The 14,161-nt window shown below is 39.5% G+C and overlaps 1 protein-coding gene and 1 long non-coding RNA gene across 38 annotated transcripts in view; one reads left to right on the forward strand and one right to left on the reverse strand.

Moving 5' to 3' along the window:
• ptprfa (protein tyrosine phosphatase receptor type Fa) overlaps window positions 1-14,161 on the forward strand; it is a 353,673-nt gene that overhangs the window by 158,924 nt on the left and 180,588 nt on the right. The gene's annotated exons all lie outside the window — the stretch shown is intronic.
• LOC307013874 lies at window positions 3,207-10,270 on the reverse strand. Its single transcript, XR_013801095.1, has 3 exons — window positions 6,296-10,270; window positions 5,131-5,223; window positions 3,207-4,122 (listed from the first exon to the last, which is right to left on the reverse strand). It is a non-coding gene; the product is annotated as an uncharacterized lncRNA (long non-coding RNA).

A 14,161-nucleotide genomic window follows, 5' to 3' on the forward strand; every position in this document is an offset into this window, starting at 1 on the left:
TGGTTTCGGTTAATACAGAGATACTACAGAGAGCACAACTTGACCCCAACCAATTCATATCATGTTAATCTGGAAAACATATATTAATTTATGAGTACGTTGTAGAGAAACACATGAAAGATTATTGTAAAGTCCCCTGTATCAAGTATCAAGACACCTTGGCCCAACGATCACAAGCTCTAGTAAGGAGTGTTTTGTAAGATAAGAGACAGGAAAAAGCCCTGGCATACATGTAGATACCTCTGCTGTTTGAGAACCAGAGCCAAGCATGCAGCAATCAAAAACGTGCCTCCTCAAGGACAGTGTGCAGCAGGGGTCCAGGGAGGGGGAGATTTTTGAACAATTAGATCAGTTCACAGGTCCACCAATTTTAAACGAAAAACAAAAATGACACAATGGCTAGGAAAGTACTTTTGACTGAATGAAAGCTATGTGAGGTTGGGATTTCAGTCTTCTCTTACTGGAGCCCAAAACAACAAATTGATAAGAAGGCCGGGTGAAGCAAAAACCACACAAATCATAGTTGATGTTAGACTGACCGTTGAGCGGCCCAACCAAGCAAAGAGGCAGAGGCAGAACGTCCAAAAATATAACCCGACGTGGGCATTTATTAAAATAATGTGCACAAAGTTCACAGCCTCAATCCTGCTGTTCTCCTTGAACACATCCTGCAGCCACAAAGATCTCACACACACTACCACTCTCAAGACACAGCACCTAAATACACACACAGACTAAAAAGACACAGGTGATTGGGGAGCAATTAGACACAGGTGAGGGGAGGAGCAAACACAGGGCACCAGGTGAACACAATTGGGTAATCAGCAGGAGGGAACACAGAGACGACCGGAAACAACAGACAAGATGGGGGTGAACACTTATACAATTAATGCCCTTTAATAAATAACTCTAGTAACGGCGTCTCGTCGTTACAGTTGACCATACATCTTCACTAAACTAGGTCTTTTTTTCTATTATTTTGGAAAAAGGCAGTTTAAGAGTATACCTTATCAAGTGAGTAGTTGTGCGGCAGTCATCTAGGACGTGTCTGTTTATAAAAGCAAGACAGAAATGGACAACCACTTAGAAAGTGTGTTGGCAGCAGAGATTATTTTTCAATGTTCACAACTTAATTTTTTCAAAGATTTAAAGATGTTGCGATAGAGGAACCGATCAGTCTTAGAATATGAACCTGAGATAAATGCTGGATATGCGATTGCATTGAATTATCTGGTAGTGGAACAGGGGCGAGACCCCACATGGCATCAGGACTTTGAGTTGTTCCTTTAAGCCGAAACTGGGTCCTAGGGTTGGCTCACTAAGAGATTTGGACTATGGCTTGGATCTAACTGAAAGTCAGACATCAGATTGTTTATAATGAACCTGCTGTACAAAGCTGTCAAGTTTATAATAATAATAATAATAATAATACATTCGATTTGTAAAGCACCTTTCATTGCAAACAGCAATCCCAAGGTGCTACAGGATGCATAATAAAAACAAAGAAATAAACATCGAGGACATTATACTATCGAGAACATTATACTATCGAGGTTACTGCAATCTCAAACAACTTTTTACCACCAGACCTTTTCAATTGGGCTATGCTTTGCTCTTTTTTATGATTGGTTCACAAGTGTCTTTTATTTCTCACCATTGGAACATGGAGCTTAATTTCAGAGGTATCCTGGAGCTAGCCTATAACATGTTTGGCTTGATATACTGTAGGTCAGGCTTCCTTTTTTTGTAAAAATGTAAATTGTAAGATCAATCAATGAGAAAATAATAAGGCATATGCTATGAACCTGGCGTGCCGTTGTAAGTGTGGCTATTTACCACCAGGTAAATAACCCAGTGAGACAAGGCCAGAGGCGCGGGAAGGTATTTTGAGTGGGGGTGCTGAGGTGCTGGACTCCAGTGAACACTAATACGGGCACTATAGAGCACGCACAAAAGCACTCCCCACACTCAAACACACAGTAAACCCGCGACTGCTACAATGAAGGCTCGATAATCAGCTCACGGCATATAGGCAGGGGTAAAGTGCTATTTTTTACGAGTGGGGAGCGGACCTCACCTCCTCTAGGGGGGTCCAGGGGGATGCTCCCCCAGGAAGATTTGTTTTAAATATTGAAGTTAAAAGCATCAATCTGGTGCACTTTGAGAGCAACATTCAGAGATCTATGGATACATCTCTCAACACCCAGATGAAACACAACTGTAAGCAGATGTTCTTTTTCTTTATGGATATTTTACAAATCACTCCCCTTTCAAACTGTATTCTTGTTTTACTGCCATATAGTATTTCAACTGTTTTTCCTTTATTCTCTTGTTTTTTTTATAACGATAATGATCATATGAAGGTGTGCCGCGGAAATAATCTTTGAATAATTTGTGGCCAAACCGTTCGAGACCCACTCAGATAACTTAGACTAAAGTTAACTATCTAATCCCTCAGAGAGTCCTTTAGCTCAGTGGTTCTCAAATGGGGGTACGCGGATCCCTAGGGGTACGTGGGAATACTGCAGGGGGTACGTGAGATTTATTTAATGCTAATGAAAAAAAAAAGAAATAGATAAATATACCAATTTTAGGAAAAGTAACGAAGTTTGAGCAGTGTGGGTTTTATATTAATAGACTAGAGTTACACATATTTCAAAACACTAAGTGTAATAACTGCAGTGGCCTCACTTTCAGAATGACAAAGATCCTCAGTGAAGCACAAGCCCATGTTTCTCACTGTAACTTATTCAAAAGATCAGTTCAATGCAACTAATGTCGTCTTAGTGTTATTGCATGATGTTGAAATTGGTTTGCCATGAATTTAGTGATGGATTGTAAACATTTGAAAGGTAGCATTTAAGTGTTTCTCAGTTACAATGTTGTTGTTTTAATAAATCAGACACTGATGGTGCACTCAAAAAAATAACCCATTGGATGAACTCAATTCAATTGTGGGCAGGATTTCCATCCAATAAATATTCGTAGCCCCAACTGAAACTAAAAACATCCATTTAATAAAATTGAATTGAGTTAGTCCAACTCATTTTTATCAAATAAAGCTGAAATAAAATTATTACGTTAAGTAAATTAAATGAATTTACATTTGTCCAACTCAAACTAATATAATTAATTGGTAAATAAATAATGTAAAAATATAATTATTTTTCACTTTCTCCCCCATTAAGACACTCATGAGACAAAACCTAGTTGAGATATTTTTATTGAAAATTCTCAGATAACAATTACACCTTGAGGTGGATAGCCGATCCTCACTTTACTTGTGTAAACAATGTCAAAGTTCTCTATCAGAGTTATTTGTCTGTCTGCATTTCTTTTTTTATAAAACATATCAATAAACAGACTGAGCAGGAGATAAAAGCAACTCAGAAAAATAATAATAATGCCAATCATGGATGAGGAAGGTGACAGTAATCCTCAATTCAACATCAATATTTATATACACATCTCAATATTAGCTCTACTTGAAAACACAGAGCAGGATGTAAACATATTTTTTTTAAAGAACATTTTTAAAGTGGTGCAAATAGCACTCCCGTAACAGTGCCGAAACTGGTGAAAAATGAACACCCAGCTATTCTAGATCTCCAAGTGCCACAAACAACAAAGACACTATAAAAAGGTGGATGCTTTGCACTGCTCTCCAAACAGGGAATATCATTGGGTGGTTTTGATATATAAAAGAGCGCACTGCACAAACCCTACAGTATATTTGGTAATTGAATAAGTGTAGTGTAGCCATTTGCTTTGAACCTACAATTACAAAAAAGCTAAATATTTGTTAAGGAAACTTGACAATACACTTGTTCACCTCTTATGCAAACAGCTTGATTTTCAGCTGCTGTATTTTTGCATTCAGCTTGTGCCCATCCAAGTTCATTACGATCTTCTGTAGTTGTCCGGGAAGCTGAGATCAAGGGCATAAATGAGCCCCAAGAGCATGATGAGTCCCACAATGACGCTGCCTACGTTTTCCATAACTTTAATGCCTTCGATAACAATTCCCACGTCCTCTGGCCCCCCATCCCCGTTTCTTCGGATCGTGTAAATCCCCATGACTGTGTTGGAAATGTCCCTCTCTGCATCGTCAGCGGCGGAGGCCTGAAAACAACACAAACACGTATGTTAAGTAAAAAGCTGAACCCCACAAACAGAAAACTGTATGAAATATAAATAAGCATTCTTAAACCATCAACTGCAGTTTAGAGAAGCAGATTTGCTTCTGTCTGGCTCGCCTAATTGACCAATACTGCTTTAAACTGAGATAAGGACTTCCAACCTTATCAACATACAGAGCCTGAAATACAGAAATAAATAGTTGTACAAAAATGTAGAAATAAATTAAATCTAATCAAGATAGTTATCCATGTATGTCCTTTTTGCTTATCAACTTTTACTTATTTATTCATACATTTACCTATTTATTTCTATATTTATTATTTTATTCATGTATTTATTTCAGGATCTATTTATTATTTTATTTATTTACTCCTGTAATAATTTAAACATGTATTTCTGTATTTATTAATCCATTCACCTACTTATTTCTATATGTATTTCAATATTTATTTATTCGAGAATTTATTTATTTCAGCATGTATTTATTAATTTCTGTATTAATTGATACGTTTATTTATTGCCATATTTATTTATTTATGCATTTACCTACTTATTTCTACATTTATGTATTCTTAAATGTATTTATTTCAGCATTTATTTATTATTTATCCCTGAATTAATGTATACATTTATTTATTCATTAATATCCATATTTATTTATTTATTTCCTTATTTATTCCTGTATTTATGTTTTCATTTATTTATTGATAATAATAATAATAATAATTTTAATTTTGATAGCGCCTTTCAAGAGACCCAAGGACCTTTACAATGGGAAACAAAACAACAAAATAATAATAGTCACAAGGATACACAGGTTAGATACCTAAGTAATACACACAAGCGAGAAGTTGACATTATAGACATCTAGCCTTGGGTATGAATGGTGGTGTGCCATAGGATGTTCTCATTATAAATACATGCCATGGTATTAATAAGTTAGGGTAACACTGTTCAACGCTACATGGGAAAAATATTGTATAAACTTACCAGATACTCCTTGAAGAACGAGTCTGGATCTTCAGTTAGGTATATTACAAGGCTTCTCAGGATGCACTCCCTCCTGGTGTTGATGTTGTCACACTAAAGCAGAAGCAGGGTCGACAAATCAGGACAGAATTTAGTTAATGTGGGTGCGACAGAGCGGTTGTCTGAAGACCAGAAAGGTCAAATCAGTCTAAATGTCCCTAAGCACGACATGGTATCTGACGAAAAAAAAATGGGGGGGGGGGGGGGCCCTCTGCAGCAGCACGTTAAACCGTGTGCGACCGTTATTAACATTTTCACAGAACAGAAGACACACTTACTGGAGCCCGCTGCACTGTAGGCCAACGCTGTAAATACTTCTGTATAAATTAGCTCCTGTCTCTTTAGCTTTATTACAAGTTGACGGGAGTTCTGCGTTAGCTTTAGCATTAGCCAATGTGTTGAGTGTGGAGACGATATAAGGGGACTGCGGGAGAATAACCCAAATCTAACAAATTCAAAGTGATGACTCTTTTTCTAAAGGTTTACCTCAAGTACGAGCAAAAAGTATGCAGCATTAAAACTACTCTGAGAAGTCAAATGGAATCAAATAAGTAACTTAGGCCTACGTTTCTGCACAATTGTGGGTGCCTGCTTGTGAGTGCAGGTTACCCATAAAAGACTCAGCACATATATTATCTCATTATTTAGATTAAATATTTGGCAGTAAAAAAAAGACCAGTGCCTAAACTTAACTGAACTCCTACAGTCCTCCTCTGCCTGCCTGCACTAAGGCCAGAAGAGATGGACAGACCTGAGCATTATGATAGAAAATGGCGGCGCTTACCTCATGCACTTTAATTACTCTTTGCATTTTTTTGGTTGGATATAAACTCAATTTTGGTGTACTGTGTTCAATGAAAATAACATTAAATCTAATATAATACAATCCACTGATCTCCATTATCCAGCAGGTATTCAATGCTACCCACATGTAGCAAGCTAGCTTCTAGCTACCAGTTATCTGGCTAGCCATAGCTAGCTTGCCGTTTACAACTAAAAACGGAGCAAAATATAACACGGTGGTTTCAAATATTCTTTTCGATATTACTGTATGAAAAGGCATTACTTGGAAACAGGGTACGTTCTAAACTACTAGAGACTACTAAAAAACTACTAAAATACTTACCAAAGAATAGACTTTCCCCAGTCAGTTTCCACAGTCAGTGTCAGAGAAAAGGAGGCAAAAGACAGAACGAATGTGCGCATGCGCAAAGGGGATGTGCAAAGGGGCGGTCCCCAGATGAAAACAATTCATTTTGAGTTGATCTGTCCTAAATACATTTAATAAGTGAATTGATTAAACTAATTTGTGTTACACTAATGAACTATACTTAGGTTTATTTCTTAATTAAAAATATTTAATAAAGCGAACATTTGTATATTGTGTCAAGTCTAAGAAGGGCTTGAATCGTTTTTATGAGTGTGTAGCGACGTACTGTAGGCTACCTCTTTATATCGGCTTTTTTCCCCTACAAATAGTTTTTGCTCTGATCAGGGGGTTCTTGGCTGAATTTTTTTTTCAAAGGGGGTACATTATTGAAAAAAGTTTGAGAATCACTGCTTTAGCTCACCTCAGTCTCTCAGTCTGAGAGGAGAGGACTCTCCTCCAGCTTGTTGTGGAACAAACAGCTCCGTATGTCCGTTAGTGCAGCCAGCTAACCAGATGCTAACAACACGGTCCCTGCTGGCACCTCTCTCTCTCTCTCTCTCTCTCTCTTTCTCGCTCTCTCTCTCTCTCTCTCTCTCTCTCTCTCTCTCACACACACACAACCACTAAATGCACTATTTCCACACACACAGGGCCGCCCCTGGCCAACTTGGGGCCCCAAGCGACATTGTGAGATGAGGCCCCCCCCCCCCCCCAGCCGAGAAACTTTTTTTTTTGGAAACAAAGTAGGCTACTTTGCAAATATAATTCCTGTTTATTATTATTATTATCAACACAGTTACTTTTTTATACAGTGAGGTAAACGTGAATACGTCTGCATTTCCTGCCAAATACTAGCCTCAAAAAGATTAAAAAATAATTAATGCAAATAAACTACCTCTACTAATAATAATAATAATCATAATCAATTCAATAATATAAATACTATATTATTTTATTAATATAGTTGTAATATAGTCAAGACAAAACATGCTCATTACATGCTCAAAAACTGATATTTCTTAAATCTGTATTCAAATGTAGTTCCCTCTGTCAGCAATATATCAACAACTACACACACATTTCTATCAGTATTTCTCTGTGTTGTGGTTGACATGATGATGACTGTTAGGAGTTAAGGGGAGAGGCTGAGCATCACCATGAAATGTGCAAATTGACATACAAATGAATAAAAGGGGAAAAAATGCTCCATGTTTTTTAGGCTGTAAACTTGAACTGTTATGTAAGCCAACTAGACAGACAGTTTATCACTCTTCCTCCTGTACATTAGCAGATAAAAGGCATAAAATACTTGAATGAATGTTAAATAAAGAATGCTGGAAATAACTCCATCCCCATTAGCCTATATGCTATGCAGAGACTGGCTTCTTCATGTCGTGAATTGCAGCTGATGTTTTAATATGGCAATTGGCAATTTGACTTATACAACATTCACACGTTGTACATTTGACTCATACAATAACCCACCTTCGAGTGATGCTCTAGTTTCTTCATGTTTTGTGTTTTTTCCCTCTTGCTTGCGCCGGACTGAAACTGTCTTTTCACCGACATCTCTTCACCTGCACTAGTGGCCGTATCAAAGCCGTGATTGGTCAGATGTCGATTCATTGCAACGGTGTTGGGTTACAGACGTGCTCCCCTTGTCACTCTCACTCTCGCGGGGGGTGCGCGGAGAACTGAGCGGAGAACTACGCACAGCAGCTGAGGCCCTCTGGGCGGGGCCCCCTGCGCAAGGCGGGGCCCCATGCAGCCTGCGTGATTGGCCAGTAGGGAGGGGCGGCCCTGCCCACACACACACGCGCGCACACACACACACACACACACACACACACACCCCCACACACACACACACACACACACACACACACACACACACACACACACACACACACACACACACAGAGCCGAGCTTGAATGACACAAGCACACTTTTATTTCCATGAAACTCTCTGATTGGTCTGGTGTCCTGCCTCTGTTGCATTCACTGAACACGGGAAATTACAGCCCTGCCGTCCTCTCTAGTGTCATGATGAGGTTCACGTAAAGCACGGTTAATGTATTATATTATTGAGGTACAATTGTCCGGGGCTACAGAGAAAACATCTGGGGCACGCCAAAATATTATTTTACCAACAATGTGGAATTTATTGGCAAAATATTACACAGATTATGCACAGCGGGAGCAGCAATAACCGTCAAATAATAATTCAGACAGGGGAGCTCCGCACCTCCTGCCTGCCGCTAGGGGGTGCTGCAGCGCCCTCAGCGCCCATGGACAAGGCACTCTTTGGCCATGACTTTGGCGCATGCTTAGCATGGGTGTATGGATGCTTTGGCTCTGAGGCATGTCGCTTTAGGGCTTGAAATGTTGTGTGCAACCTTGAGTAAATACAGTCGTTCGGGGCTGTGAATAAATAGACAAATTGCTTATGTGTGACTATTATAACCGGGATGCAAATAGACACTCTGGAAAAATAATAATTTGAATCAAATCATCCTCTCTCAACGCCTAAACAGTTGTGATTGGCCTTTTCCAATTAATGGCATATAAGAAGCTTGGATTTATTAGCAGGCTTTCTGACTGGACTTCTTGCCGGCGTATCGACAACTTTGCATTTGGAAATATACACTTCATTAGGCGGAGATTTCTGATCCGTGTCTTATTTCAAGATGACTCTAATTAAAGCATTGTGCAGTTGTACTGTAGCAGTGCTTTTAGATGACACTGTGGTTGTCTTTGCAACTGAGTTAAATGCTACAAGTTTTATCTGGAGAATGGAGCAATAAACTGACAACTGATCACAGTCATTTTAATGTTGGATAAAGGCTAATGATTCAGTTGCTGCTACACAGACAACACATGCAGCTCATTCGTTTTCATCAGCTCCACCTCTTCACTTTGTTAGCAGCAGATGGACCGAAACAGTTTCTGAGTGTCGAGATTTCCAACCAATCTTAAGTGCTGACTTTTCTCAGAATCACATCTACATTCTCACAATCATGAATACACGTACACAACCGCACAACACTTGACCTCCATGCCAAATGTCTGCCTCCTTTTGCAAAAGAATTGTAGCTCCCAAATGGTATGGGGTTATTATTTGTGCATTAACTGACTGACAGGGCAGAGAATACAGCTGCTGCTCTAAAAAAGACGGACTGTAAATGTCAGTTCTCCCATGCCTGGTTCAAGTTTCTTAATTGAGTAGACTATGGGTTGAGGACATTGAGGTCTTCAGTGCTGTTAGTCTTTTGTCTGGATAGTCTTCTCTATCTGAGGACAACAAACAGACAACCAGTTGAGACGTCTCCCTCTTTTCCTCCCTGTGGCCTAGCTAATTTTGTTCTCTCTCTTTCACTGTCTATTCGATTTTACTGTCTTGTTTTTTTTACTGTACTTGTCTCAGTTTATTGTTTATCTCTAAATGCTGATGGTACAATGTCTGCATTGGATGCTATCAACATCTTATCAGGGAACTCTCGAAAGAGACACATTTTATCGGTTCTTCTGTTATTTTATTTGTCTAGCAGATTGGCTATTGAATGCTTTTCCAGTTTTAATGCCATGCTTTTATGGTTTTCATTCATTTTTAATCATCTTTTAATATCTTTCAATTGTTTTACTATAAGTACATTTCCATACAGTACTCTTGACATGAAGTGATTAGGCGAAATAGCTCAATTAATGAGATCTTGCAGTTTAGTTTTTTTACTCAATTAAACAAACATAAAACAAATATAGGTGGGAACCATCAGATCAGAATATTGTTTTTACTTTATAAAATTATGTACAGTATGTGAGTGAGGGAGACAAAAATGTTATCTTTTTGTATTTTTTGTTAAACCTAAAAGCATAAGTTAAATGGATATTTAGTACACTGAAAAAACTGAAACGTTACTTTAATTGAATTTATGTCAACAGATTTCACATAACTGTATTAGGTTGGTTGAAAGCAATACGATTAAGTTGAAATATAAAATATGAACTTCAACTTAATATGATTGACTAGAACTAACCTAATACAGTTATGGGAAATGTGTTGACATCATATATTTAATTTAAGTCAATGTTTCAGTTTTTTCAGTGTATGTATGTATTAACAATTCAGTGTAGGGTAGCCTTAACAATTAAAAAGTGGAATTTGACAGTCCTTTTTAACCTTGAATTTGCATTAGCAAAGAAATACTCACAAAAAGCTCTACTTGTGTGGTGTTTCTGAAGCATTGGGGTTTTCTCAGATTTGTTGTTGGGTGATGGAGTGGACTTGGACCAGGAATGAACAGGCATGCTTCACTGTTATTATATCACATGAACACAAGTCTGCACCGTGACCCTGCCCACCCGCGCATGCCATGCAACTGGATGTTCCACATAATTATTCTCATCCATCATCCATACAGGCTGCACAGAGCCCTCTCGCCTTCACACTCTCACTGAGCTGCACACACACACACCATTTGTCTCTCTCAGTCACATACTATATACTAGAATAGATTTACATTGTTCAATGTTCCAAAATCCCATTGGTTTCTCATACAGCATCTCTGTATAGTATGTGTATTCACTCTCTGTCCTAAACGGTTTGTTGAAGCTCCTTCCCCCCCCCTTCCCTATGAGCCCACTGTGCTCTGATGTGTGTTTATGTGTTACAATGGCGTTTGTTAGCAACCAGAAAAGGACACCAGTAAGGACAAACAGATGAGAATGCTGCTTGGGGTCTGGGTGCCGTGTTGGCGGGACGTTGCGCGGCTCGCTGCTCTGCTCGCTGCTCGAGGAGCGGACAGTGTGAGCTGGATTACTGGTGTCGTTTCCTGGTTGCTGCGTGGGGTCTGCAAGACACAGAGGAACTCAGCCTGAGCACACACACGTGAGTGGAGTTCCACGGAGCCAAGGCTGAGAAAATATAAGGCTGAGTGAGTGTGTGTGTGTATGAGGAGCTCCACGGATTGATCCATTTGGACCTGGGTATGGTCACGTCACCATACTCAGGAAGATAAAAATGGAAAAAGAGAAATCTCCAACGAGGCGGTCTGGAGCAGCATAGACAGGTCTTTTCTGTGTTTGAGTTTTATTCGCTACAGGGTGTACTTTGAGGGTTTGTGACTATGCAGACCGTTTACATGCATAAAAACCTTCATAACACAAGGGGACGGGTAATAACCGAAAAAGCATGACATGGAACCTTTACTAAAAAGTAACAATAAAATAAACTAGAACTATCAGTTAATGTGTATTTCCCGAAATAATATTTCATTGTTTACTACATACATATCAATGCTGTTCAGTTGAAGTACAAACACTGAAAGCAGTTGAAGTAAAAGAGCTGAAAGAGGTAACGGTTTCTGAAAGTGTCAGTTATTGTTTAAGAACATATAGCATTTGAAGTGCCTGTTAAGGTGGGCAATAACAGTAGCCCCTACAATTTGTTATATATATCTAATGGAAGAGAGATGGCTATTTACAGCTGTTCACCAAGCAGCATGAGATTCCATTGTGTGTGTGTGAGACATGGGAAACCAGCGTCCCCAATTTATAGATATGTACAGGGATTGAAATCCTAAATGTCAACAACAACATTTATATAGCCTTTATATTAAAACAAAGAGACTTATTTCAAATATGAGGATAAACCACACAGATTGCTTGCAAGACCAGCATTTCTGAAAAAGAATGTTGCCAGTCATTGTGTCAGCCAAGATGTCTCAGAGAAATTCTGGTCAAATATGATCTGTGTTTATTATTGAACTTAAAAGCAATTCATTGATTGTGTTTATTGACAAAAGTGGAATTGGGCGTGTAAAAAAAGCAGCGTAAGGCCCTTTATGATAGCTCTAGATAGTATGTTCCTCTATGCAGGCTTAGACAGGAGAAGAACAGTTTCTCTATGTCCATAAATAAGCAGGTGAGGAGAATTACATCTCACTGGGGCACCCTGCTGGTATATGTGTTAATGTGGTGACCATGAACTACAACTTGTTTAAAGGACCCTCTGGCTACTCTGATGTAAGAAGTCAAATGTAACCTTTATGATTAAAGGCAAACGTAGTGTGCCAGACACAGATAAGGGAGGACGGATGGCTCAACAATGTGTGACTTTCTTTAAACAATACCATGATCTCTCACTGAGCTAACATTTATCTGTCTCAAAATGTCATATGCCCCCTTTTTGTAACAGTGATTTGTAACAGCTGTAGAAGATAAATATTGTTTTTCAGATGATCAAACTGCAAACCTCAGTTTTTTCAGTCCAATTTATTAGCATGAAACTCAACTATTCCTGCATTAAGTGACTTATTTTGTTGCAATTCATTGAGCAGGTTGGTGCAAGGATTAATGCTGATGTACCTGCCTAATTTACAAAACAAGTCATACGAATGTAACCATTTAGTGTTCTGTAGAGAATGTAATTATCATGGCTGTGCAGCAGGCTGTGAGGCCTGACGCGCCAAGCCTCGCTGAGTTTGAATAAAAGGAGAAATCCTGTTCTATCTGTCAAAAGCACCTTGTTCAGAATGATGGATAGAAGCTCCATCAGGCGCATAATGCTCTCTAAAGAGAAAAAATCCTCCTTCATTTTGAAGCAGCAACGCCAATTACGGCTACAGCTCAGGTCTGCCGGCCTGCCCTCTCCTCCGCTCAGAGCCGTGGTTCTGGAACACTGAGCACTGAAGCCCTGAGCACATTCAGATTGAACCGTTACCTCACATATTCATGCCTCTTTCAAAACTAATCTCAAACTCACAAGCATGCACACCGTTCACACAGGTATTTTTAAAGAGAAACAAACAACCTGTGAGTTATCTAGTGCAGTGGTTCCCAAACGGTGTGCCGCGGCACACTGGTGTGCCGTGAGGCAAGTCCAGGTGTGCCGTGGGATTTTACGTTATTATTGCAATATACAACTACACAAAAATAATTATTTTTTTATTTACTATATCAGTACTTTGTATGCACACATTTCATAATACAGAGGCAAACTCTATACCTAAAAACGATTATTTAAAAAATAATCCTCACAGAACCCCGTATTCCGCTGTTAACGCAGTTGCGCAGGTGGGATTTATAAGACTGTGACACATCAAAGGCTGAAGGACAATATTAAAACTGAGAAACAAGCAAGCGGGAAAATGGAGCGCTTTCTTGTGCGGAGCAAACCAGCAACCACCAGTGTAGAGACTGCCGACAACCCACCACCGAAAGAGAAGAGGAAAAAAACTGTCAGCAGACAGTACCATGACAGTTATCTGTCTTATGGCTTCATTTGGACCGGGGATGTTAACAATCCTCAGCCCGAGTGCGTCGTCTGTCGGGAGAAGTTAGCTAATGCTAACATGGTTCCAAGCAAGCTGAAGAGGCACTTGGAAACCAAACATCCCACCCATGTTCACAGTAACTTGGACTACTTCAGAAGAGCGCGGGATCTGAACCAGAGGCAGCAAGGACGTTTGTTGGATTCTGTGAAAGTGTCTGATAAGGCAATGGAGGCGAGTTACATGCTAGCGGAGCTCATTGCAAAGCAGAAGAAGCCTCACACAATATCGGAGACACTCATCCTCCCTGCTTGCAAAATACTTGCAGGTGTCATGCTGGGTCCAGATGCCGCAAATGAGCTATCGAAAGTGCCGTCGTCTGATAATACGATCAAAAGAAGAATCGACGACATGTCCGAAGACATTGAGGAACATTTGGCAGAGAAACTGCAGGCGAGCGGCAGATTTTCCCTCCAAATAGATGAATCTACGGACATCAGTGGGGCTGCCCAACTTCTGGCAAACGTCAGATATGTTGATGCTGACTCCATCAAAGAGACATTTTTATTCTGC

This window comes from Notothenia rossii (assembly GCF_949606895.1).
Source record: "Notothenia rossii genome assembly, chromosome: 1".
NCBI lineage: Eukaryota > Metazoa > Chordata > Actinopteri > Perciformes > Nototheniidae > Notothenia > Notothenia rossii.